We start from the raw sequence: 25,419 nt of genomic DNA on the forward strand, positions 1-25,419 counted from the left end.
AAATCAGTGAAAAAAGACACTCACTTGTCTAAACAAATTAGACACATGGTTAAATCTGCCAAAGCAATCTATGAGGCAAAGATAGCCTCCCAGGTGAAAAATAACCATAAGGCTTTTTTTTAATTATGTTACTAACTTCAAAGAAATGCTAAGCAATGTGCCGAGTTAAAGATGAATGGCAACACTTACACCCAGCCTGAAACTATAGCAAACCTGCTGGCCTCCAAGTTCAGTTCAAACTTCTCACCCCCCATCACCTCCTACCACAGCCAAATATCCTCAACCATCCTCCTACCAATCATTACGACAGTACAGGCCCTTACTGCACTCGCTAAAGCCAAAAACAGCCTCCATGGGTCCTGGCAACATTCCAGGATGCTTCTTAAATTAAAACGGAATCTATCAGGGCCCCTAGATACCCTCTTTAACCACAGCCTCCAGATGGGATTTATCCCAGAGGAATGGAGGACTGTGATAGTTGTCCCTCTGCACAAGGGGCTAATCCCGGTATCTACAAACCCATAAGCTTGACCAGTCTTATCTGCAAGGCCATGGAGAGAATTATCTAGGACCTGATCAATAATGACATATGAACTCTCCAAACACTGGACCAGACCCAATTTGGCTTTGTCAAAAGGAGGTCTTGCCTGCTCAACCTGGTGGACTTCTTCAAGAATGTCATCAGGGCCATCAAGGAGTAAAACAGTACACACTGCTTATCAAGACATGGTCAAAGCTTTCAACACAATGCCCCACTTGGGGATCACAGATAAACTTGCTGAGTTAGGTATAGCCCCCTACATTGTCAGATGGATAAGCAAACAGGCTCACTGACAGGACACATGTTGTTTGGATAGGTGAATCCACCTCTGATAAGAAACATGTTAGTAATGGTGTCCCACACAGCTCAATGCTGGGACCCCTCCCATTTGATATACAGTGCCATTGTACTTGGTCGTCATCAGGCCCATAGCAGAGTACAGTGCTTCCTTCTGCATATACCTAACCAGTCACTTACACTAACTGGAGCAGCTTCAGAGGTTTCTCATTAAAAGAAAAAAAAAAACAACATGTAAGACACGTCTTATGCAGACTGACAGTAGGTTCTATCCCTTTACAGAAAGTCTCATTGTTTGAGAAGTGACTTATGCATGACCTAGAAGGATTTCTCTGATCCAGCCTGGATGAAAATGTCATATATTCGCAAGAAAAATTATACAAGGGTTACACGTTCCATGGACTTGAACCTTACTTATGACTAACAAAACTTGCTGGAGAGAGACATTCGTATCCCAATGGCTACCTCATCTATGGAATAAACTTCCCATTTTCATAAAATAAAGCCTGTTCCACAATCTATTCAAAAATAATTTGGATAAATGGAAAGGGAACCGTAAATTCATGGCCAGGGTACTGCCCCATGTCCCTTGTGGACACAGGAAGTCTGCAAAATTACTTAGGGCTCCAAAACTCAAAGACCCACTACCCTGATACTACCTCACCCCATATCTGGGGAATTAAGACAAAGTACAGTTGTGTACACTTACCATAAATGTAGATGTTAGAGTGTATTCACTGTTGCAGTCATTACATTTGGGTAATCTGCTGGCAGGTTGCCCACAGTCTGCCTGAATTCCAAAGTCTTGGGTCCTGTGTCGGTTGTGGTCTTCTCTTCCATGTCAGGTGCCCCCAAAAAGGTAGCAATATTCTAAATATTTATATATATAAATATACATACATCAATATAAACTTTACCTTCATCTGCAAGCAAATATACCACATTGGTTGTAGGAGATACAGAAGGAAATGTAAACAGTAGAAAGACAGGGGGATGGTGGGAGGGTAACCTTGACTGCAACAGTGAATACACTCAAACATCTACATTTATGGTAAGTGTACACAACTGTACTATGTTATTCGTGTTTCACTGTTGCAGTCATTACATTTGGGTAGAATCCCAAAGCTATGGTTGGAAGGCTGGAGCTAAACAGCATTAGGTGAGGCTATAAGGCCCTGCAGCACGGCAGTGGCAAAGCCTGCCCTGGACTTAGAGTAGACAGGCAAATGGCAATGCTTTGTAAAGGTGTGAACAGAACTCCAAGTAGCAGCCTCTAGAATGTCCTTGTGTGGTACTCCTCTGAAAAAGGCTGCTGAAGTAGCTGCAGCCCTGGTGGCGTGAGACCTAATGCCCTTGGGCACAGGTTTGCCATGGTGTAAGTAGCAGAAACGGATGCAATGGCTTATCCACTTTGAAATTGTCTGCTTTGAAATAGCCTTTCCCTTTGATCCTGCAGCATATGACACTAGTAAAGTACAGTTTTGTACCTACCATAAATGTAGATGTTCGAAGATCCACATTGCTGCAGTCCTTACATATGGGTAGTCCGCTGTCCTCGGTCGGCCCGAATACCAAAGTATTAGGCTGACGTCGGTCATGGGCGCTCAGATCTGACATCAGAGCGTCAGGGAACAAAAGCGCATGACCGACGTCATATCCTCAGTCTTTTCTTGCCCCAGATGTCAGAAGGCCCTAAAAAGAAAGGCCACAGCCAAAAACAGAATACCTCCCAAAAACATGCCCAACAACAACCACCACCCAAACTATATAACCATACAAACTACAGTGGGGAAGGAGGGAGGGTAAATTGGACTGCAGCAATGTGGATCTTCGAACATCTACATTTATGGTAGGTACAAAACTGTACTATGTTCTTCATCTCACATTGCTGCAGTCCTTACATATGGGTAGAATCCCAAAGCAGAGGAAAGGGAGGATGGCCAAATCATAAAGCATTAGGGGCTGCTAAAATGCCCTGTAAAATAGCAGTGGCAAACCCAGCCCTAGACTTAGAATAGAGAGGAAGATGGTAATGTTTAGAAAAAGTATGTACTGAACTCCAAGTAGCTGCCTCCAAAATATCTTTAGTAGCCACCCCCCTTAGAAAGGCAGTAGAAGTGGCAGTAGCTCTAGTGGAATGAGGTCTGATTCCAGCCGGAATCTCCTTACCATGATGGGAATAACAGAAAGAAATACAAAAACCAATCCATTTAGAAATAGTCTGTTTCGAAACAGGTTTTCCTTGAGAACCCAAAGCAAAAGAAACAAACAACTGCTGAGACTGCCTGAACCCCTTGGTTCTGCTCAAATAATAACGCAACTGCCTATGAATATCCAAAGTATGCAAAATCTTCTCCCTTTGTTTTGGGGTCTGCATAAAAGGTAGGCAAATGAATAGTTTGATTCAAGGCCACACTAGACACCACTTTAGGCATAAAGGAAGGATTAGTACGCAAAGATACCCTATCCTTATGAAAAATTAGGAAAGGTTCCACTGCCATAAGGGCCTGTAATTCAGAAACCCTTCTTGCAGAGGTAATGGCCAACAAAAGCAGTCTTCCATGACAAATACTTCAACTCGGCAGTAGCTGCAGGCTCAAAAGGTTGTAGAGTAAGTTTTTCCAACACAAAATTGAGATCCCAAGCAGGAGTAGGAGCTCTACGTGGGGGTCTTATGTTCTTCGCCCCTCTAAGAAATTGCTTAAACAAAGGATGAGAGAATAAAGGAGGGTCACAGTCATAGTGAGCAGAAATGGCTGCAGCATGAACTTTTATGGAGGAGAAGGACAAACCCTTGTCCAATAATTCAGTAAGATATTGCAGAGAAACACTTAAATCAGGCTTGGAAACATCAAAGTCCTTCCCTTTGCTCCAAATAAAAAATCTCCTCCATTTATCAGTGTAAACTTTCCTTGTACTAAGTCTCCTGGCCTCCAAAATAACATTCAAAACTTGTTGTGGAAGCTGAGACCCTCCAGAGTCTAAAACAGAATATGCCAGGCTGTTAGATGCAGAGACTGAATCCTGACATTGAGAAAGTGATTGCCCTCCTGAGACAAAAGATGTGGAATCAAAGGTAGAGGCCATGGAGGCTCTCGTACTAAACTCCTCAGTAGTGGGTACCAGTGTTGTCGAGGCCAATCCAGCGCTATCAGAATCATGGATGGATTGTCTTGTCTGGCCTTTAAGAGTACCTTGGGTAAAAGAGGCAGAGATGGAAAGGCATATACATGAAGATTGTTCCAACTGAATGATAGAGCGTCCACCTTCCAAGCTGTGGGATGAAACATTTTTGTGCAAAACTTTGGCAACTGGTAATTTAGTGGAGAAGCGAACAGATCTATGTCTGGAGTTCCCCATAACACTGTCAACTTTTGAAATACATGAGGATCCAATTTCCACTCGTGAGGATCCACTATTTGTCTGCTCAACACATCTGCTAAGGAGTTCTGTGCTCCTGGTAGGAACCTTGCCTGAAGATTGAGGTGTAAACTGAGAGCAGTCTCCCACAAAATCATCGCTTGCCTGCAAAGAGGGTACGGAGTGAGTTCCCCCCTGCTTGTTGATGTACCACATGACAGTAGTGTTGTCTGTTTGAATCAACACCTGCCCTGGGTGAAGTAAATCCTTGAAAGCCATCAATGCAAATTGAACTGCTAACATCTCCTTCAAGTTGATATGCAAATGTTGAAGTCTGACAAGCCACGTGTCTTGCACCCATTTTCCATTGAGGTGTGCTCCCCAAGCCTTGTCCGAGGCATCCGTCGTTAGAATCTGACTCGCCCCTGGTCGGGTCACAGAGAGTCCCTTGTTTAGGTGACATTCCTGGGCCCACCACAAAAATTCCTTCTGAATGCAAGGAATCATCTGAATGACAGTGTCTAGATCTTGGCAGTGTTGTGTCCATACATTTTTGAGATACCATTGAAGCTTCCTCATATGCAGTTTGGCATTGGGAAGCACCAGAATACAAGATGCCATGAAACCCAAGGCTTGAAGGACTGTCCTTGCAGTCAGCCTGGACTGTAGAGACATTTGATGAAAATAAAGAGAAAGATTTCTTTGTTTGTCCGGGGTCAAAAAGGCCATCTGAGAAGCTGTATTCAGTCTCACACCCAGAAAGCACATGTCCTGAGAGGGTACTAGACTGGACTTTGTTTCGTTCACAGAATACCCTAGGCATCTTAACACTACCATCACATACTGTAGATGATGAAGAAGTTCGTCCTTGTCTTGTGCAACAATCAGGCAATCGTCCAAATAAGGATAAATCTGTATCCCTCCTAACCTGAAAAAGGCTATCACTGGAGCCAGAACCTTTGTGAACACTCTGGGCGCAGTAGATAAGCCAAAGGGCAATGCAGAGAACTGATAATGTAAATTTCCAGCCCGAAAACGCAGGTACCTCCTGCAACTGGGCCTGATAGGAACATGAAGATAAGCCTCTTTTAGATCCAGAGTTACCATCCAGTGATCTTTTCCCAGCAGGGGTAAAAGCTGTTGTAACGTCAGCATTTTGAACTTTGGAATGTCCAGATAAGTGTTGAGGATGGATAAGTCCAAAATCGGTCTCCACGTGTTCCCCTTCTTTGGTACTAGAAACAGGCGAGAATAGAATCCTAGACCCACCTCTGACAGAGGAACTGGCTGTATAGCTCCCATTTGAAGAAGTAAGGAAATCTGCTTGTGAGCCTCTATCCTTTGCCGAGGAGGAACGTCCGGCATGCCTTTGAAAGGAGGCAATGTATGGAAATAGAACTTGTAGCCTTGGTTTATAATGTCCAATACCCATTTGTCCTGGGTGATTAAAAGCCAGTTTTGCTTGAAAAGAGCTAGTTTTCCTCCCAAAGGAGCTGCCAGGCAAGAAGAATCTGGCAGCTGAAAATGCAGGTCATTGGGCCTGTTTTCGAAAGGACTGGCCCCTACCCTCACCAGCAGACTGAGCAGGCGAACTCCATGTTCTGGGCCTGAAGGTACTCTGAGCCCTGCCCCTACCACGTCTAGATCTACCCCTAGACTGAGAATCAGAAGAAGGGTACGTCCACCCCTTAGTAGGCCAATTTCTACTAAACTTTGGAGGTTGCACCTGTAAAAAATCTTTAACAGTCTGCATGGACTTAGCCTTGTCTTCCATTTTCTTCAAAACAGACTCCACAGGGGGACCAAACAAAACTTCAGACTGTAAAGGGGCATCCAGAATTCTAGTTTTAATATGCTCGGATAAATTCTGATCCTTAAGCCAGGCATGCCTACGAAGAACAGAACCAGTGGCAGCCACCCTAGAAGCCTGTAAAGCATCAAAACCTCACTGCAAAGAATGCTTTCCCACCTGTTCAGATACATGCACCAAATCTTGCAATTCTTTACACTCTATGCCCTCTGCCAAAGCATCCACTTTAGATTTTAGCTGAGAAAGGAGGAAATTCTGATACTTCAACATATGAAACTGGCAATTTAAAGCCCTCATTGCTAAAGTAGAAGATGTGTACACCTTCTTACCCCATCTGTCCAAAGCTCTAGCTTCCTTATCTAGAGGAACCGGATTCTTTACAACAGAGGCTCTAACACCCTTAGGCCCCTGACTAACAGTTTCTGGATCTGCCCTAGGACTCTTATACAGATATTTATGAGCCTCAGGCACCCTATAATACCTGTCTGGTTTAACTGGTGCAGGAGGCAAAGAATCTGGATTAAGGGAAGCCTCCGAAAAATCATCCTGAACAACATCCAAAACAGGAGGTATAGCCAAGGGTCTATGCTGTGGTAAAAACAAGAACTCCCTAAGCCTCTTTCGTGAATCAGAGAAATCCTGTCCTTCCCACTTAAAATGCTCCCTCATGGAGTGTAGAGTTTCTGATAATGAAAAATCCTCTGGAGGAGAAGCAGAAGGAGTGGAATCCTCTGCATCAGAATCAGAATAAGGGAGTAAATCCTGAATGTCTTCAGCAGAAGACTCTGAATCATCTGAGGCCTGGTCCAAACTTTCCAACTCCGGCTCCACCCTGGGCCTCTTATCAGGAGGGGGCATAGAACCTCTAATTAAAGTAATCAAATCTTCTGCCATTTTAAGCATGTGCTTTTTAGGCACAGACCCTGAAGCACCAGGACTGACACCAGAGGAAGGCAAAAAGTACAGTTTTGTACCTACCATAAATGTAGATGTCCGAACTGGATAGCATCTGCAGTCATAACAAGTGGGTTGTCCTGTCGTCAGGCAGCCCTGCAGTCGGCCGGATTCCAAAGTCGGGTCCGCTTCGCTGATGTCGCACTCCACCCGACGTCATCTCTGCTGGTCTTCGGGTATAAAAGCATCAGCCGACGCCATTTTCCTCAGTGTTTCTTGCCCCAGATGCCAGTAGCCCTCTTGCAGGGTAAAATTTGGATAGATGCCAATGTTTCCAAATAGATAGAGGTAAACACAACAATAAGCATATATGTACATATATACAAACAAATACACCATAAAGACTCCCCAACAGCTAGCTATTAGGAGGGTAAACACCCTAGGAGTACCACAGAGGGGAAGGAGGAGGGTAATCCTGACTGCAGATGCTATCCAGTTCGGACATCTACATTTATGGTAGGTACAAAACTGTACTATGTCCTTCATGGATGCATCTGCAGTCATAACAAGTGGGTAGAATACCATAGCCAACTAGGGAGGAGGATAAAGGTAGATTATGGTGTGTTTAAGATCCCTTGCAGTACAGCAGTGGCAAACCCTGCTCGGGATCTGGAATAAAGAGGCAAATTATAATGCTTGGCAAATGTATGCACGGAGGTCCAAGTAGCGCCTCAATAATGTCTTTTGTTGCCACTCCTCGTGAAGAAGGCTGTGGTAGTGGCTGTTGCCCTTGTAGAATGAGGTCTTATGTTCTCTGGAATTGGTTTTCCATGGAAGGAGTAACAGTATCGTATGCAATTTCCTATCCATTTGGAGATTGTCTGTTTGGAAATAGCTTTTCCTTCCCTTCCAGTTGCATAGGCTACAAAAGTTGGTCAGTCTTTCTGCTATTTTTGTTCTGTCCAAGTAGTAGCGTAGCTGTCTATGTACATCCAAGGTATGCAGTATTCTTTCCCTCTGTTTTGTGGGTTGGGAAAGAAGGAAGGTAGGTGGATTGCCTGGTTTAAAGATACTCTGGATACCACCTTAGGCATAAATGTAGGATTAGTCCTCAAGGACACTCTATCTTGGTGGAAGATTAGGAAGGGTTGCACTGCCATTAAGGCCTGTAGTTCTGAAACCCTCCTTGCTGAAGTAATTGCCAGTAGGAAAGCAGTTTTCCATGACAGGTGTTGTAGGTCTGCTGTTGCTGCTGGTTCAAAGGGTGCTAGTGTCAGCTTTTCTAGCACAAAGTTTAAGTCCCAAGCTGGTAATGGTGGTTTCCTGGGAGGTTTTACATTCTTGATTCCTCTGAGGAACTGCCTGAGCAAAGGGTGTGAAAAACAGGAGGATCAAAGCTGTATTCTGCTGAAATAGCTGATGCATGTATCTTGATGGAGGAGTAGGACAGGCCTGAATGAAGAAGTTCGGCCAGATACTCCAGAATGTTAGGCATATCTATGTTTGACACATCTTTTCCTCTTCGGTACTCCAAATGACAAACCTTTTCCATTTTCCAGCATAGTTCTTCTTGTTGAAGGTCTCGTGCTTCAAGAATAATGTCTTTAACTCTTTGGGAAAGTTCTGGATTAGCTGCTGCTATGTGATGTTCCATGCAGTCAGTTGCAGCGTTTTAGGTTTGGATGTATGATGCTGTAGTTGTTCTGAGTTAACATCAAAGGCATCAGGGTATTGGCCACATGTTGTTCGAGACATGCTCTTCAGTAGTGGATACCAGTGTTGTCTTGGCCAGTTTGGGGCTATCAGGATTATCCTTGGACGTTCTTCCTTGATCTTTAGTAGTACCTTGTGTATCAGAGGAAGAGGAGGAAATGCATATGCTGTTAGGCCTTTCCAGTTGAAGGAGAGTGAGTCCACTTTCCATGCTAGTGGGTGGAATGTCCTCGTGCAGAATTTTTCGAGCTGGTGATTGAGAGGTGATGCGAATAGGTCTATCTGTGGCATTCCCATTTCTTTGAGATGGTCTTGAAGATGTCCGGTGCAGCTTCCATTCGTGGCATCCGTGGTTCTGCTTAGTATGTCTGCTAGAGTATTGTCTTTCCCCGGTACAAATATTGCCTGTAACTGAATGTTGTAGCTGAGTGCCAGGGTCCACAGCTCCAAGGTCATTCTGCATAGGGGTATGAATGAGTGCCTCCCTGTTTGTTGATGTACCACATGACTGTGGTGTTGTCTGTCCTTATCATCAACTGGCCCTCTTTGAGGAAAGGTTTGAACTTTTGGATTGCCAGTTTTACTGCCAGCATTTCTTTTAGATTGATGTGCAGGTGAATTTGATCCTGTGTCCACAATCCTTGCACGCATTTGTCCAGCATGTGGGCCCCCATCCTAGATCTGAAGCGCCTGTTGTGATGGTCTGGCTTGGTTGACATCTGCGGAAGGGCAGGCCTGGGTTTGACTGGCATGCCTGAGCCCACCATAGGAACTCCTGTTTTAAGCATGGAATTAGTGGGATTTCTGTTTCTAGACTGTGTCTGTGTTGGGACCATAAATTCTTTAGGTACCACTGTAGTTTCCTCATATGTAGTCTGGCAAATGGGACCAAGATTATGCATGATGCCATGAAGCCCAAGGCCTGTAGAAATTTTCTTGCTGTTAACTTGTTCAGTTTTGTTAGTGCCAAGAAGTAAAGAGGAAGTTCTTTTGTTTTTCTGTAGTCAGGAATGCCATTTGTTGTACTGTGTCCAATTCAGCCTCAAGAATGTCCTTGTTTGGGATGGTATCAGCCTTGACTTTGTGAATTGACTGTGTATCCCAGTCCTTGTAGCAAGTAAATGACCCTTTGTAAATCTGTTGTCAGCTTGCTTTTGTTGTCCCCTTGTAGCAGGCAGTCGTCCAGGTATGGGTAAATTTGAATCCCTGTAGTCTGCAATGGGCGATTACTGATGCCAGGCATTTTGTGAATACTCTGGGCGCAGTAGATAAGCCAAAGGGCAATGCTGAGAATTGAAAGTGCTCTGATCCTGCAAGAAATCTGAGGTATCTTCTGCAGATTGGTCGAATTGGGACGTGCAGGTATGCCTCCTTGAGATCTAGAGTTACCAGCCAAGACTCCTTGCCCAGCATGGGAAGAAGTTGCTGTAGGGTCAGCATTTTGAATTTTGGGACAATGATGTATGTATTTAAGGTGGACAGGTCGAGAATTGGTCTCCAACTTTTTCCTTTCTTGGAACTAGGAATAGTCTGGAGTAGAACCCTTTCCTTGTTCTGCTGTTGGCACTCTTTCCACAGCTCTCATGTTTGCTAACTCCATTATCTGGCGTAGAGCCTCTGTTTTTTGATGTGGAGGTAGATTTGGCATTCCTCTTTGACTGGTAAAGTGTGGAAGTGAAACCGTAACCTTGATCTATGGTTTGTAAAATCCACTTGTCTTTTGTTATGTAGTGCCAGTTCTTTGAAAATAAGGTTAACTTTCCGCCTAGAGGAGCTGCTATTTGTTCCCTGGTAGGCGGATTTAGGATTAAGTCACTGTGGCTGTGCTGATGTAGTGGCAGTGGCTGTGTCTGTGCCTCTGTTGTTACCTTGCCACTGTCGTCCTCTGTAGGCACCTCCTCTGGATTGGGTTCTGCCTCTGGAACGCCTATTCCTGCCCCTTTGAAATTTTGCAGAGTCAGGAAAGGACCAATTTTGGCAGGCCAGTTCCTGCTAAACCTTGGGGTTGGACTTGCAGGAAATCTTTAACAGTTTGAACAGATTTTGCCTTTTCTTCCATTTTCTTCATAACCTGCTGGGCAGGTGTACCAAACAAACTTGTCTTGTCCATAGGAGCATCTAGCAACTTAGCTTTAACATCATCCGCTAAAGCTTGTTCCTTTAGCCATGCATGTCTTCTTATCACTGTGCCTGTCATGGCTGATCTAAATGAAGCCTCCAGTGCATCATAGCCACATTTTAAGGAATGGTTGCTAACCTGTTGTATGTTATTTACCATCTCTAATACATATTTCTTATCAAGAGATTCATCAGTAGTTAGCTTTTTAGTTAACTGATCAAACATAAACTCTTGGTATTGTATCATGTGAAACTGACAGTTTGAAGCTCTAGCTGAGAGAGTAGCTGAAGTGTAGACCTTTTTACCCCATCTGTCTAGTGAGGTTGCTTCCCTTTCAGAAGGAATAGGGTTTTAGCTGTGGTTGCGGCTACTGCCTTGGGACCCTGGGATATAGTTTCTGGGTCTGCAAGAGGAGCCTTGTAAAGGTGGTGATGAGTATCTGGCACCCTGTAAAATCTGTCTGGTTTGGCAGGGGCTGGGGGTAAAGAATCTGGAGCAGCAAACATCATTGAAAGCGCCATCCACCACAGAGAGAACAGGAGGTATAGCTAAGGGCCTGTGCTGTGGTAGGTGCAGAAAAGTCCTAAGTCTTTTCTGGAGTCTGAAAAATCCTGTTGCTGCCATTGGAACTGTTCTCGCATGGCATGCAGGGTTTCTCCAAAGGAGAATTCTTCTGGTGGGGAAGCAGCTGGAATGGATTCTTCAGCATCAGAATCTTCAAATTGGAAAAAGGGAGCCTCAGGCTGGTCAGTTATGTCTGATTCATGAGCAGAATCATCAGAAGACACTGGCTCAGGGGCTCTGCCCTAGGTCTCTTCTCTGGGGCTGAGAGGCCCTGTCTGGGTGAGATTGAGATCCTCTAATTAAAGAAATTAAATCTTCTGCCAAAGAAAGCATTTGAGAACTAGAAGAGGGCCTGGATGAGGGGGGTTTAACAGGCACTGATTTAGTAGTCTTGGCTGCTTTAGCCCTGGCGAAGGCCTTAATGGACATGGCTGCTGGAGGCCTAGCAGCACCACGTGCTGGGGTAGAGACATCCAAGGGAATGGTATCTGATAAGTCAGTCACCGTAGTGGGTAAAATTTCTGAGGTCGATTCAAGAATTGTAGCAGGGCCTCAGTTGTAAGAATAGGTTCAGCTGTACTTTGAGCAGTTTTCGGTTTCGCCGAAACCGAGACACTCGCTGTTTGCTTTGCCGTGGTTTCGCCGAAACCGCGGACCGCGAGTGTCGGTCTTTATCTTTGCGTTTTTGGGGGTAGTCGGAGAATCCGGCATAATGTACGCAAAATCAGTACCGAAAAACTGTTCTGCAAACTCCGACCGACGCCTGCCGTCCGGTTGAAAGAGGCACAGGCCGAACAGGCTGCTACGTCGTGGGCTGGGCCTAAACAAGGCAGACAGTAAGAGTGGAAATCTTTATGAGGTATTTGTTTCCCACAGGTTAAACAATTGTTAACTTTTTCTGACATCGGCTGAGGCAAGAAAGAGTCCCCAACGGGTACTTAGCTTTAGAAGTCTTCAAGTAGTATTCGGTAGAAGTAATCTCTGGATCCGACCGACCGGCACTTGCGAACAGCTTCTGCTTCGGGCGCCACGCGGCAAGAAAGACGGAGGAAAATGGCGTCGGCTGATGCTTTTATACCCGAAGACCAGCAGAGATGACGTCGGGTGGAGTGCGACATCAGCCGAAGCCGGACCCGGACTTTGGAATCCGGCCGACTGCAGGGCTGCCTGACGACAGGACAACCCACTTGTTATGACTGCAGGTGCATCCATGAAGGACATCAGACCTGCCCTTAGAAGGAGCCTTAGGAATAGAAGTAGAAGGCCTAACCACCTTAGGCATAGAAGGGAGAACAGAAACCTGAGAGGCCCCTTCAGCCTGACCTGACTCCTGTGATGCTACATCTTGTAAAATCAAAGTTTCACCCTGAGACTCAACAGAAACTTCAGCCGGATCCACCTGTTCCACTGTAGCTTCTAAAGGACCGGCGTCCGAAACGGACGAATCATCTTGCCTATGCTTCAAAGATTTGTCTTTGCGCTTCTTCGTGGAAGCGGGCGTCGGAGGATCCGACGGCATATTATAATTACACCTCTTCCCAAAGACTAACCTAGCGCAATCTAACCTTCGTTTAATGGTGCGCTTATTAAACCTAGCACAAAACCTACACCCGACAACGTTGTGCTCGTCCCAAACAAGGAATACAAAGGGAATGATAATCTCTGCGGTATCTGTTTCCCACAAGAAATACAATTATTCACTTTTCTGACATCCGGTAAATAACTGAGGCAAGAAAAAACAAAAATATTCCCCAACGGGGTACTTAGCCCAACTTGGTATCGGTCTGAAACTCCGAATACGAAAAATTTCAGAACGCCGAACGGCACTTGCAACGCTGCTTCTGCATCGGACCATGCGGCAAAAAAGACTGAGGATATGACGTCGGTCATGCGCTTTTGTTCCTTGACGCTCTGATGTCAGATCTGAGCACCCATGACCGACGTCAGCCTAATACTTTGGTATTCGGGCCGACCGAGGACAGCGGACTACCCATATGTAAGGACTGCAGCAATGTGAGATGAAGAACATCTGCTCTGTCTTTCTTAGAGCTTTAGTCCTGCTCAAGTAGAATCTTAGCTGTCTGTGTACATCCAAGGAATGCAGAATTCTCTCCCCTTTGTTCTGCGGATTTGGATAAAAAGTTGGCAGAAGAATTGTTTGGTTATGAGCCACACTGGAAATGACCTTAGGCATAAAAGTAGGATTTGTCCTCAGAGACAACCTGTCTGGGTAAAATATGATAAAAGGCTCTACAGCCATGAGGGCCTGTAGCTCTGAAACTCTCCTTGCTGAAGTAATTGCTAGTAGCAGAGCTGTCTTCCATGATAACAACTTTATATCAGCGGTAGCAGCTGGTTCAAATGGAGGCAGGGTGAGCTTTTCCAAAACATAATTGAGGTCCCATACAGGTAATGGTGATCTTCTGGGAGGCCTTAAATTTTTGGCTCCTCCAAGATACTGCTTTAGTAAATGATGAGAAAAGATTGGTGGCTCAGTATTGTAATGAGCCGAAAAGTAGTTTTGTACCTACCATCAATGTAGATGTTCGAGTGTTCACACTGCTGCAGTCATCACACTTGAGTTATCCTGCCGTCAGGCAGTCCCCGCAGTCGGCCCGAGTTCCAAAGTCTTGATCCGGCGTCGGTTGCTGTCACTTCTTCCCTGACGTCAGTGCGCCAGGGGTATATAAGATGCATCCGACGCCATTTTCTTCAGTTTTTCTTGCCCCAGATGTCAGGTGCCCCCAATAGGTAGGCAAAACATATTGTTATATAAAAATATACATATAAAAATAAAACATTACCTTCAGTCACAAGCAAATACACCACAGAGGTTGTATAGGATAGAAAGGTATAGATAAGTCCAGCTAGTTCAGAGAGGATGGAGGGAGGGTAACCTGGACTGCAGCAGTGTGAACACTCGAACATCTACATTTATGGTAGGTACAAAACTGTACTATGTTCATCGTGTTACACTGCTGCAGTCATCACACTTGGGTTGAATCCCAATGCTAAGGATGGGTGGTGGAACTAAACAGGGTTTGGAGAGGCTAGTAGGCCCTGCAGAACTATAGTGGCAAAGCCAGCTCTGATTTTGAGTATAGAGGTAAGTGATAGTGCTTGGTGAAGGTGTGCACTGAACTCCAAGTTGCAGCCTCCAAAATATCCTTGGTTGGTACCCCTCTGAGGAAGGCTGTTGATGTTGCTGTAGCCCTGGTGGAATAGGGCCTGATGTTACCAGGTACAGATTTCCCATGGTGTATGTAGCAGAAATGGATACAATGTCCTATCCATTTTGAAATGGTCTGTTTTTAGATAGCTCTTCCTTGAGATCCTGCAGCATAGGAAACAAAGAGCTGGTCAGATTTTCTGAAAGCCTTAGTTTTATCCAAATAGTAACGTAATTCCCTGTGAATGTCCAAGGAGTGTAGGAGCCTTTCCCCTTTGTTCTGGGGGTTTGGATAAAAGGTGGGCAAATGAATGGTTTTGGTTTAGGGCCACACTGGATATCACCTTTGGCATAAAGGAAGGGTTAGTTCGTAAAGAGACTCTGTCTTGATGAAAAATGATGAAAGGCTCCACTGCCATTAGGGCCTGTAGTTCTGAGACTCTTCGTGCTGACGTTATTGCTAGCAGCAGGGCAGTTTTCCATGATAGGAACTGTAGATCAGCTGTGAAAGCCGGTTCAAAGGGCAGAAGTGTAAGCTTTTCCAAAACAAAGTTGAGATCCCAAGTTGGTGTTGGTGCTCTCCGGGGCGGTCTTATGTTCTTAGCCCCTCTGAGGAACTGTCTTAGTAATGGATGTGAAAATATAGGAGGATCCGTGTTGTATTGAGCTGAAACAGCTGAGGCATGGATCTTAATAGATGAGAAGGAAAGTCCTTTGTGTAACATCTCAGTTAAATATTGAAGAATTTGAGGAATATTTGGGACAAGGGGATTTTGGCCTTTAGCCTGGTTCCAGGCGCAGAATCTTTTCCATTTGTCTGAATAGACTTTCCTGGTGCTGGGCCTCCTGGCCTCCAGAATGACGTCCATCACAGCTTTAGAGAGAGGTGTTGACTGGTTGTTTAGGCAATTTGCCATGCAGCCAGATTTAAAGTCTTGAGCTGGCTGTGTAGAATCTGATTGTTTTGCTGAGTGAGCAGGTGAGGAACTGTAGGTAAAATCCATGGTGGGCCTTGAGCCATGTTCCTTAGTATTGGATACCAGTGTTGGCGTGGCCAGTCTGGAGCAATGAGTATCATTTGAGGCCTCTCTAATCTGGCTTTCAGCAGTACCTTTGCCAGAAGAGGCAGCAGAGGAAAGGCATACACTGTCAATGTTTTCCAACTGAATGAGAGGGCATCCACTTTCCAAGCTAGTGTGTGGTATGCCCTTGTGCAGAATTTCCGTAGTTGGTAGTTTTGGGGGGAAGCAAACAGATTTATGTCTGGACTCCCCCACTTTTGAGTTATCATTGCGAATACTTGTGGATCTAGTTTCCACTCGTGAGGATCTGTGATGTTTCTGCTTAGATCGTCTGCCAGTGTGTTTTTCTTTCCTGGCAGGAATTGTGCTTGTAGTTGAACTTGGTAGGTCAGTGCTGTGTTCCACAAGGTCATTGCTTAGGGGTAGGAGCGTGTGCCCCTTGCTTGTTTATGTACCACATCACTGTGGTGTTGTCCGTCTTTATTAGGAGTTGTCCTGGATGTAGGAGGTCCTTGAAAGCTGTTAGGGCATTTTGCACAGCTAGCATCTCTCTTTGATTGATATGTAGATGCCTTTGGTTTGCAGACCATTTGCCCTGGATACACTGTACTGCCATGTGTGCTCCCCAGGCATAATCCGATGCATGTTGTTATAATTTGCCTGGCTGTGGGTAAGGTAAAATGCTGACCCTTGTTGAGGTGACATGCCTGAGCCCACCACAGAAACTCCTGTTGAAGGCAGGGAATGAGTGGAATTATTGTTTCCAAGCTGTGGCTGTGTTGAGACCATACGCTTTTCAGATACCATTGTAATTTCCTCATATGCAGTTTTGCAAATGATATTAGTAGCATGCAAGATGCCATGAATCCAAAGGCCTGCAGAATTTTTCTTGCAGGGAGTTGGGTCTTTGTTGCCATCATTTTGAAGTATAGAGTCCGTTTGTCCTTGCTTGTCTGGCGTGAGATAAGCCATCTGGGCCATTGTATTTAAGCTGGCACCCAGGAATATTATGTCTTGTGAGGACACTAGTTTTGACTTCTTTTTGTTTACTGTGTACCCTAGGCAACTTAGTAGGTTTTTGACAAATGCCAGATGCTTTAATAGAATGTCCTTGCTTTCTGCTTGAATAAGGCAGTCGTCCAGGTATGGATATATTTGAATCCCTCTTTGTCTGCAGTATGCAATTACTGGTGCCAGGCATTTTGTGAAGACCCTGGGAGCAGTAGATAAGCCAAAGGGCAGTGCAGAGAATTGGTAATGGGTTGAACCTGCAATAAACCGGAGGTATCTTCTACAATTTTGTCTGATAGGGACATGCAGGTATACCTCCTTGAGGTCCAACATTACTAGCCAAGCCTTCTTGCCCAGCATGGGAAGAAGCTGCTGTAGTGTTAGCATCTTGAATTTGGGTACTTCCAGGTATGTGTTTAGAATTGAGAGGTCCAGAATGGGTCTCCAGGCTTTGTCCTTTCGGGGAACTAGAAACATTCTTGAGTAAAATCCTTGTCCTTGCTCCTGTGTAGGAACCTGTTGAATAGCTCTCATGTCCATGAGAGCCGAAATTTGCTTTTGAGCCTCTGCCCATTGATTTGGTGGCAGGTTTGGCATTCCTTTTATCCTTGGCAAAGTGTGAAAGTGGAATCTGTATCCTTGAGATACAATATTTAGGACCCATTTGTCTTTTGTGATGATGTGCCAATTGTCTGCAAAAAGTGCTAGTTTTCCCCTCAAGGGAGCTGCCAAGAGGGTTTTGCTTGGTAGTCTGAGGGGTAAATCATTGTGTTTGTCTTCTGGTAGTTTGAGACCTGTCTTCTCCACCTTTATGGGTTGTGGCACTCCATTGTCGAGGCTGGTAAGAGCCTTGTGGCTGGCCTCTGCCTCTTGGGCGTCTGTATCTGCCCCTCTGTGGTCTGGCAGAAGCTGGAAAGGACCAGTTTTTGGTTGGCCAATTTTTGCTGAAACGAGGTGGTTGAACCTGTAAACAATCCTTGACTGTCTACATAGATTTTGCCTTATCCTCCATTTTCTTTAAAACTTCTGCTTTTACACCAAATAAAACATCCTGCTATAAAGGTGCATCCAATAACTTTGCTTTAACATGATCAGGTAAAGTTCGTTCCTTTAACCAAGCATGCCTACGTATGACAGACCCTGTCACTGCTGCTCTACAAGAAGCTTCCAATGAATCAAATCCACATTGCAAAGTATGTTTTCCCACTTGTTCAGCTGAATGCAACAAATCTTGCATTTCCTTGTAATCAGGCTGTTCTGTATGTGTGATCATTTTTTGTTTTAATTGAGACATCAAATATTGTTGATATTTCAGCATGTGGAACTGACAATTTAAGGCCCTCAAGAGTAGCTGAGGTATATACTTTCTTTCCCCATCTGTCTAGTGCTCTAGAATCCCTTTCAGAGGTCACAGGATTTTTAGCAATAGAGGCCTTAACCCCTTTGGGACCCTGGGAAATGGTTTCTGGGTCAGCAACAGGGCTTTTATACAGGAATTTGTGAGAGTCAGGGACCCTGTAGTATCTGTCTGGTTTGGCTGGTGCAGGAGGTAGTGAATCTGGGTTAAGGCTAGATTCTGAATAAACATCATCCACAATGTCTAACACAGGTGGAATAGCAAGTGGTCTGTGCTGGGGTAGTAAAAGGAACTCTCGGAGCCTTTTCTTAGAATCAGAGTAATCCTGGCCTTCCCAGTGAAAATGTTCCCTCATAGTATGTAAGGTTTCGCCAAAAGAGTAGTCTTCTGGGGGAGATGCAGAAGGGATAGACTCTTCAGCATCAGAATCTTCATAAGGGGGAAAAGAATATTCTTGTTCCTCAGAAGAGTCTGAGGAAATTGAATCCTGGTTAGAGGAAGTGTAGTCCTCCTCCTGCCTTGGCCTTTTATCAGGAGGGGGATGGGAACCCCTGATTAGGGTAATTAAGTCTTCAGCCATCTTAAGCATCTGTTTCTTAGGCATGGGGCCTTGTACAGGAGACTGCTGTACAGTCTTCTTTGTTTTTAAAGGAGTTTTCAGTTTTGTATAAGATTTAATAGTGAGTGTAGTCGGTCTGAAGACACCTTCTGCAATTGAAGGCGTTTCAACTGCACCAGAATCTCCTTCAGGTATGGAGTCAGAAGGGCCTAAAGGTAAAGGTTGTGGAGGCCTAGCAATCTCCGCTTGTGAATAGGATATCGCCAGGGGTTCTAAATCAGCGGTCGTCAGGGGCTGCGTAGGTGCCTCACTGAAAACCGGAGAACTGGCGACTGGCTTAGCAGAGGCCTCGGAGTCTGGTTTGGATTTCGGCTGCCTGTCCTTATCTTTGCGTTTTTTGTGCATTCTGGTCATCGGTTGCTCCGACGGCATGGTATAATTAAATTTCCTACCAAAATAATGTCAGGCGAAATCAAACAGACGTTTAATAGTTTGTTTATTAAACCTAGCACAAAACCGACAACCTGTGATGTCGTGATCTGGGCCTAGGCAAGGAACACAATAAGAATGAAAGTCCTTATGAGGTATTTGCTTCCCACAAGAAATGCAATTGTTAACTTTTTATGACATAGGACTGAGGCAAGAAAAGGTTCCCCAACGGGGTACTTAGCTTTATGAAGACTTTGGTCTGAAATTCGAGTCGGCCGACCGGCACTTGTGAACTGCTTCTGCTACGGGCACCACGCGGCAAGAAAGACTGAAGAAAATGGCGTCGGATGCATCTTATATACCCCTGGTGCACTGACGTCAGGGAAGAAGCGACAGCAACCGACGCCGGACCATGACTTTGGAACTCGGGCCGACTGCGGGACCGCCTGATGGCAGGATAACCCAAGTGTGATGACTGCAGCAGTGTAACACGATGAACACTGGCCGAGTCATGGATTTTGATTGATGACAAAGATAGGCCTTTGTCAAGCATCACAGTTAAGTATTGTAATATCTGAGGAATATGCGGTTCTGCTGTATCAGTTCCTTGTGCTTGATTCCAGGCACAGAATCTCTTCCATTTGTCAGCTTAAGTTTTTCTAGTACTAGGCCTTCTGGCTTCCAAAATGACATCATCAGAGCTTTACTGAGAGGTGTCGTCTGTATTATTACACGATTAGCCATGCTGCCAGGTTCAGGGTCTGTAATTGATTGTGCAGGATCTGATTGTTTTGCTGGGGCAGTAGTTGTGGTTTTTGAGGAAAGGTCCAAGCTGGGTATTGAGACAAGATCTTTAGGATTGGATACCAGTACTGGTGGGGCCAGTCCGGGGCAATTAATATCAACTTTGGCTTCTCCTGTCTGACTTTTAGGAGGACCTTGGGTAGAAGAGGCAAAGGAGGAAAGGTGTAAACTGATAGATTTTTCTAACTGAAGGATAGGGTGCCCATGTTCCATGCTTGTCTGCGATAAGTCCTTGTGCAGAATCTTTTCAGGTGATAATTTTGAGGAGAGGCAAATAGGTCTATGTCTGGGCTCCCCCATTTCTCTGCTTTCATACTGAAGACTTGTAGATTTAGTTTCCACTCGTGAGGATCCATAAGGTTTCTGCTTAAGTCGTCCGCCAGAGTGTTCTGTTTTCCTTGCAGGAATTGAGCTTGAAGATTTATTTGGTAGGTCAAAGCTGCGTCTCACAGTGCCATGGCTAATCTGCAAAGGGGGTATAAGTGTGTGTCCCCTTGCTTGTTTATATACCACATGACTGTGGTGTTGTCCGTCTTTATCAGTAGTTGTCCTGGATGAAGTAAGCCCTTGAAGGCTGTTAGGGCATTTTGAACTACTAGCATCTCTTTCTGGTTGATATGTGGATGCATTTGATTTGGTGCCCATATGCCCTGACTGCATCTTCCTGCCATGTGGGCCCCCCAGGTATAATCAGATGCGTCTGTTGTTAAGGTTTGGCTGGCAGGGGGTAGAGTGAAGGGCCATCCCATGTTTTGGTGACAGGCCTTTGCCCACCATAGAAACTCCTGTTGCAGGCAGGGGACGAGAGGAATCATTGTTTCCAGACTGTGTGAATGTTGACTCCATAAACCTTTAAGGACCATTGATGTTTCCTCATATGCAGTCTTGCATATGGAATTAGTAGGATGCAGGATGCCATGAAGTCCAGAGCCTGCAGAATTTGTCTTGCAGAAGACTGGATTTTTGTTGCCATCGGTTTGAAGTAAGTAATCAGTTGCCTTTATTTGTCTGGCGTGAGGTAAGCTATCTGGGCAGTTGTATGCAAGCTTGCACCCAGGAATGTTATCTTTTGAGAGGGTACCAGTTGTGATTTCTTTTCATTTATGACAACACCTTTTCACAAACACCAGGTGTTGTAGAAGAGTGTCCTTGCTCTCTGCTTGAATGAGACAGTTGCCCAAGTAAGGATATATTTGAATACTTCTTTGTCTGCAAAATGCAATTACTGGTGCCAGGCACTTTGTAAAGACCCTGGGTGCAGTAGATAAGTCAAAGTGCAGTGCAGAGAATTGGTAATGCATTAAGCCAGCCTTGAATCTGAGGTATCTTCTGCACGACTGTCTTATTGGGACATGCAGGTATGCCTCTTTTAGGTCTAAAGTCACCAGCCAAGCATTCTTGTCCAGCATGGGCAGAAGCTGTTGCAAAGTGAGCATTTTGAAATTTGGAAAGTCCAGGTACGTGTTCAAAATCGATAAATCCAGTATTGGCTGCCAGGCCTTGTCCTTTCTGGGTACCAAGTACAGTCTTGAGTAAAAACCTTGTCCTTTTTCCTGTTCTGGTACTGTCTGAATGGCCCCCATATCCATGAGGGTCGCAACCTGTTTCTATGCCTCTGCCCATTGTTTTTTTGGCAGGTCTGGCCAACCATTTGTCATTGGCAGAGTGTGGAAATGGAATCTGTATCCCTGTGATACGATGTTTAGTACCCACTTGTCCTGGGTTATTAACTGCCAATTTTGAGCAAAAAGTGCTAATTTTCCCCCTATGGGTGCTGCCAAAAGTTTAGTGCTTGGTGTAGGCAGAGGGAGGTAATTGGGATTGCTTTCTTTAGGTTTGCACTTTATCTCCACCAGATTTGGAGGTGGATGCGCCCCATTGCTTTGACCTGTACAAGTCTTGAGCCTGGTACCTGGAACCCTTCGGGCGTCTGGATTTGCCACTTTGAGCTCTGTCTGACACAGGAAAGGACCAATTTTTTGTAGGCCAGTGTCTACTGAATCTAGGTGGCTGCACTTGTAAGAAATCTTTAACAGTTTTCATAGACTTAGCTTTGTCTTCCATTTTCTTTAAAACCTCTTCTGCCTTAATACCAAACAGAGAATCAAGCTGTAAAGGAGCATCTAGCAATTTAGCTTTAACATGATCAGGCAAATTTTGTTCCTTTAACCAGGCATGCCTCCTGATTACAGATCCAGTAACTGCGGCCCTGCAGGAGGCCTCTAAAGAATCAAAAAAAGAAGTTATGTACTCACCATAACGTTCCATCTGAGTAGGTAACTTCATTTGTCTGCAACCTGTGGGTATCGGATCCGATTCGGATTCAAGCCGGCAGCTTTCCTAGCAAAGATCCAAGCTCCTCCCCCTACCCATAATGCTCTGCTACCTCCCTCTAACCATCAGATTGAGTTTGCCATAGTATCGTAGAACCCTACTATAACACAAGGAAAAACTACCTGAATGTTCCAAACTGATGTCATCTGGAAAGTGACATATCATGATCCTTCAAGAACAAACTAAAGGTCCAGGGGATGGAGGGAGGGTTGGTTGCAGACAAATGAAGTTACCTACTCGGAACGTTATGGTGAGTACATAACTTCTTTATCTGAAGTAGTTAACTTCATTTGATCAGCAACCTGAGGGACAGAGTCCCCAGCTACCACAACTTGGGAAGCCCTTATGGGAGGATATTCTGGAGCACTGCAGAGCCAAAGGACGTCCTTCCTCTGGAAATCAGATCCAATTTATAATGTGTAATGAAAGTGTGAGAGGAAACCCAAGTAGCAGCTGAACAAATGTCATCCAGAGGGACCTTCGACCAGAAGGCCTCAGAAGTAGCCACAGAATGGGTAGAGTGTGCTCGAACACGCACAGGCTCAGGTCGACCAGAGCTTCTGTATGCAAGAAGAATGCATTGTGAAATCCATCTAGCTAAGGTTACCTTAGTCACTGGTTTACCCACACAGGACTTAGCAAATGAAACAAAGCGCTGTTCCAATTTTCGAAAAACAGCTGTTCTGGGTAGGTAAAATTGTAACTGTCTATGTACATCCAAGCAATGGAGTCTATACTCTCCCTTGTTGAGATAATTAGGAAAGAAGACATGCAGGTTGAAAGATTGGTTGATACTGGCCCACTTTAGGTAGAAAAGAGGGGTTAGTCCTGAGGGAAACTGTCTTTATGAAAAATGATGTATGGGATCTTACTGCAAAGAGCCTGAAGCTCCGATATTCTTCTGGCTGAAATAATGGCAATCAGGAAGGCAGTTTTCCATGATACAAACTTCAAGTCAACCAAAGCTGCGGGCTCAAAAGGAGGACCAGTCAGAGCCTGGAGAACTAGGATTAAATCCTATGGAGGGACTGCTTCCTTAACAGGGGGTCTCAAAAGGAAGGTACCTTTCAGAAAGGTCTTGCAGATCTTAGATGATGCCAGGGGGCCAAATTTGTTTCCAATGTGAAAGTGGGAAATTGCTGCCAGATGAACTTTAACAGTTGAGGAGCTAGCTCCCTGATGGAAATTTTGAGATAAAAAATCGAGGACTGCTGGAATAGGAGCCGTAAAGGGGGTCCAAATTCCTATGCTCTGTCCAGATAGAAAACTTTTTCCATTTACTCTTGTAGATTTTTCTGGTAGAGGGTTTATGAGCAGCTACCAGAATGGCTTTAACCGAGGATGAGATACCGGGAGTCCTAGCCATCAAGGGAACTGGATCAACCAAGCAGAGAGCTTGAGGTTGTCCAGGTCAGGGGTCCTCAATCCCAGGGAGGATGCACTAGATGAGACCGTAGACAAGGGAACCATGTTTGATGAGGCCAGAATGGGGCTATGAGGATAACTCTGCTCCTCAACCGACGAGATTTCTGCAAGAATTTTGTCATCAGCGGAAGAGGGGGATAAGCATAAAGAAGATCGGATGGCCAAGCATGAACTGGAACGTCTCTGGGGTTTTCCCCTGGTGGGGGAATTAGAGCGAAAAACTCACTGCACTTAAAGGCAATGCGAACAGATCGCAGCAAGGTTGACCCCATCTGAGGAAGATCTGTTTCGCTACTAAGGGGTTCAGAGACCACTCGTAGGGCGAGAGGATAGTCCAACTCAGCTTGTCCGCAAGGATGTTTGACCGACCCGGTATGTGTGTTGCTAAGAGAAAGCGGTTGGTGGATATCGCCCATTCCCACACTCTCACGGCCTCTCGGCAAAGTGGGTAAGATCTGGTTCCCCCTTGCTTGTTGATGTACCAGACCACTGACATGTCTGTTTGAATTGCAATAGTCCCCAGAGGAAGAAAGGCATGGAGAGCTTGCAATGTTAGGAAGCACCGCCCTCATCTCCAGGACATTGATATGCAAAACGGTCTCTGTGTGAGTCCACGTGCCTTGGACGGTGCTGCCCATGCAATGTCCCCCCCACCCAAGGCGAGACGTGTCCGTGGTCACTGTGACTTGGGGTGGGGACATGGAGAAGGGGCGCCCTTCCCGGAGATGCTTGGAATGGAGCCACCAAAGTAGAGATTCCCTGCAAACTCTGCTGAGAGGAATAGGAGCAGACGAGGGATGAAGTGGAATGGACCACTGGACATGTAAAGTCCATTGGAGAATCCTCATATTCAGGCGCGCGAGCGGAGACAAGTTGATGGCCACTACCATGGACCCCAGAGCCGTCAGGACTAACTCCGCTGGAGGGGCCGAGGACTGAAGAAGAGCCAAAACATGTAGGTTTAGATTGCGCAGTCTGTCTGACGTCAGAAAGACTTTGGATTGAATTGCGTCTATCCTGGTCCCTATGAAATCCAAAATTTGAGTAAGCTGAAGGGAGGATTTCTTGTGGTTGATCGTGATCCCTAGATAGCAGGCGAGATGTAGGAAGAAGTCTCTCGCTGAACATAGTAGACGCCTGGTGGGGGAGGCTAGGAGCCAGTCGTCCAGGTAAGGAAAGACCTGAATTCCCTGAAGCCTCAGGTGGGCCGCTACAACTGCCATGACCTTGGTGAATACGCTGGGGGCTGTAGTGAGACCGAAGTCCCCCGTCTTTTAGGCACCAAAAAGAACCTGGAGTAGAAGCCTGATCCGGATTGACCGGGGGGGACGTGCTGGATGGCTCTTTTTTTCTAGAAGTTCTTTTACTTCTAGGGCTGCTACCTCTCTCTGATTGGGTGGTACATCGAGGAGGTGCCCCGACCGGGGGAGAGTATTTAGGAATGGGATTGAGTAACCTCTGGATATGATCTGGAGCACCCAGCGATCTGTTGTAATGGGCTCCCAAGCACCCCCCGACTGCCTCCAGAGAGGAGCAGTCAGGCAACCCCTCAGGGTTGCGGTACGGGTCGATCGGCAAAGGGTTCCCTCGACCCAAAATTCTTCGGCCCCCCCCTCTGCCTCTGGGCTGGCATCCACCCTGTCCTACTCTGCCTCTGAAGGATGAGGGATCCGGAGTGAAATGGGATTGTTGGGATTTCCGGAACCACATCTTCTTCTGTCCTCTTTGGTTCCTGGAGAAGGACCTCTGAGGAGCCGAGAAGCGGATCCTGATGGCAGACGTTTTCCCGTCCTTCTCACTCTGTAGCGGATGGTCTTGCCAAAAAGCATAGAACCGTCAAAGGGGGCGATCGCGAATGACGCCTTGAATGGTTCCCCAAAGTCAGAGCCAGGCTTGTCGTCTTAAGACAATGCCTGTTCCGCTGGCTCTAGCCACTCCTTCCGTGGCATGGGAAAGAAGCTGCATATAGGTATTTGTAATGGACTTGAGTGTCATTCGTGCCGAGAAGGTC

Source organism: Protopterus annectens, chromosome 1.part1 (genome assembly GCF_019279795.1).
Source record: "Protopterus annectens isolate FY-2018-M chromosome 1.part1, PAN1.0, whole genome shotgun sequence".
Lineage (NCBI taxonomy): Eukaryota > Metazoa > Chordata > Ceratodontiformes > Protopteridae > Protopterus > Protopterus annectens.